General features: G+C 52.7%; 1 pseudogene across 1 annotated transcript; it reads left to right on the top strand.

Annotated features, from left to right (window-relative positions):
- The first annotated feature begins 1,041 nt into the window (after positions 1-1,041).
- Positions 1,042-2,011, top strand: LOC306815994 (olfactory receptor 14A16-like; annotated as a pseudogene). Its single transcript has one exon. The product of its transcript is annotated as an olfactory receptor 14A16-like (transcript).
- The last annotated feature ends 818 nt before the right edge of the window (positions 2,012-2,829 follow it).

The following is a 2,829-nucleotide window of genomic DNA, read 5'->3' on the forward strand; positions in this document are numbered from 1 at the left end:
CAGCAGGGCTGCGGCACTGCCTGCAGCCATCCCAGGAACAGCACAGAGGCACAGAGAGCTTCAATCAGTCAGGGCTGAGAAGTTGCTCACAAGTGACTGGGGCAGAAACATTCCCAGCCCTTGACACAGGAAGCCTCTGGCTGCAGGACAAGGCAGCAGCAGCTCCTGCAGTGATCTCCTAAAGCCGGAACATCCCAATGCCTACAGACTCTGTGAGTGCATTCTCTGATTCTCTCTTGTCTAGAGCAGCCAGGGGTGCCCTGGGCTGTCCTGCAGAGCAGGGTCCTGCAGCCCAGGGCACTGTGCTGGGGCAGGGACTCTGCTGTCAGCCAGGGACAGCTCTCAGCCAGCCCTGGGAGCTGCCCACAGCACTGGGGAACAAGGTCTAGGTGGAAGGAGATAGTTGGTAAGGCTTGGAAGCATTCTCCTTGTGTGGTGAGGATGCTGCATTGTTCAGGACTCATGTGTCATGCCTCTAGCATGACATTTAACTCCAGAATATTTTGAATTAGATGATAAAGGGAGCACAGCAAGGCAGGAGCTGTTATTATATCTACTCCACTGCGTTGCCTGGATGGGAAATAGAACACTGATATTCATCTCTCAGTTCAGGTTGAGAAAAATTAAAAAAACAACAAAAAAAATCTCTACATCTTAATAAACAAGGTGAAGGGAGAAAACAGGACAAAGTCCCGTACAGGCAGCATCACTGTCGCTTTTCCAGCCTCCTCAGGGTTGATGTGATATTGCCATCAGAACCTGCAGAGGCAGAGCTGGCCCTGGGCAGTGCCCTGTGCTGGGAGGTGTCTGCAGGGCAGAGCTGAGCCTCCAGGGCTGAGCTGGGCTCTGGCAGCACTGGCAGGGCCCAGCCCTGAGCACGGGGAACCAGCTGCTGGCAGGGACAGATCCAGGCAGCAGAGACCTGGGCAGGCAGTGGGGGGAAAGTGCTACCAAGCTGGGCTGGGTTATTTAAAGTTCTCTCCAAACTAAACTATTCCATGATTAACATTTTTACAGATTCCCCGTGCCAAGAAACAGCAAATGTCCAACAGCAGCTCCATCAGCCACTTCCTCCTGCTGTCATTAGCAGACATGCGGCAGCTGCAGCTCCTGCACTTCTGCCTCTTCCTGGGCATCTCCCTGGCTGCCCTCCTGGCCAACGGCCTCATCATCAGCGTCGTAGCCTGCGGCCACCACCTGCACACCCCCATGTTCTTCTTCCTGCTCAACCTGGCCCTCACTGACCTGGGCTGCATCTGCACTACTGTGCCCAAAGCCATGCACAATTCCCTCTGGGACACCAGGAACATCTCCTACTCTGGATGTGCTGCACAGGTCTTTTTCTTTGTGTTTTTCATTTCAGCAGAGCTTTCCCTCCTGACCATCATGAGCTACGACCGCTACGTGTCCATCTGCAAACCCCTGCACTATGGGACCCTCCTGGGCAGCAGAGCTTGTGCCCACATGGCAGCAGCTGCCTGGGGCAGTGGCTCTCTCCATGCTCTGCTGCACACGGCCAATACATTTTCCCTGCCCTTGTGCCATGGCAATGCCCTGGGCCACTTCTTCTGTGAAATCCCACAGATCCTCAAGCTTTCCTATTCCAAATACCACCTCAGGGAATTTGGGCTCATTGCTGTTTGTGCCTGTTTAGAACTTGGTTGTTTTGTGTTCATTGTTTTCTCCTATGTGCAGATCTTCAGGGCAGTGCTGAGGATCCCCTCTGAGCAGGGACAGCACAAAGCCTTTTCCACCTGCCTCCCTCACCTGGCTGTGGTGTCCCTGTTTATCAGTACCCATATATTTGCCTATCTGAAGCCCTCCTCCATCTGCTCCCCAATCCCTGGATCTGGCACTGTCAGTTCTGTACTCAGTGATGCCTCCAGCCCTGAACCCCCTCATCTACAGCCTAAGGTACCAGGAGCTCAAGGATACCCTGAGGAAAGAGACGACTGGATGCTTTTCAGAAGTTAAAAACTTTGTATTTTTCTCTTCAGAGCATTTAATGTAACACATTACATGCCAAGCCTGCCTTCTAAAGCCTTTAATAGTGCTATGAAGGTGGGGGTGGGGCGGGGGGAGGGGGACAACAGGGTTTTCTACTTTTTCCTTGTAATCATTTTCACACTGAAAATGGAGTCATCTTCACATACTGAATTCATGGTCTACCTCTTTACTCACAGATTGTGTAAATTAGGAATTATGCTCTGTGAGTACTTAAATAATTGCAGAGATGTATTTGTCAAAAATCTTCTCTCTCTTACCTCTCCTTCAGCTGCAGGGGCAGGGTCTGTGTGCAGAGGTCAAGAGAAAAAGAGTCCCTGCACAGCAGCACTGCCAGAGAGCAGCAGCACTTGGGTCTTTTGAGGGCTATACTTTCTCCATCTCCACCCCTGAGGAGATGACAAGGACAATTTTAAACCCACTCTCTTCCCCACCAGTCCTCAAAAAATGTTAATAAGTCAATGTAAATGAGGGGAGAAGAGCAGTTCAAGTCCTTCCTCGCCTGGACAGCAAACCAGCTGGGGCACGGGGTCAGAACCCCCCTCCCTGCTACACCCATGGGGGTTTTTGTTGGCCTAGCTGCCCCAGCTCCAGCCCCAGCCCAGGGCAGAAGGCAGGGCTGGGAGCTGGCTCCCCTCATGCCCCCACCCAAATCAACTTGGCTCAAGCATTAATCCCATCCCAGCTGCAACAGGGGGAAGTCCGAGGGCTACACCCAGGCTTGGGCCATGACATGCCAAGGAGCATCCCGTGGGAGGACTCACCTGCAAACTGGGTGTAGGCTGCTTCTTGGAGGAAGGTGCCACAGCCAAAGTCGATCAATTT

The sequence above is a fragment of the Erithacus rubecula genome, assembly GCF_903797595.1.
Source record: "Erithacus rubecula genome assembly, contig: scaffold_324_arrow_ctg1, whole genome shotgun sequence".
Classification (NCBI taxonomy): domain Eukaryota; kingdom Metazoa; phylum Chordata; class Aves; order Passeriformes; family Muscicapidae; genus Erithacus; species Erithacus rubecula.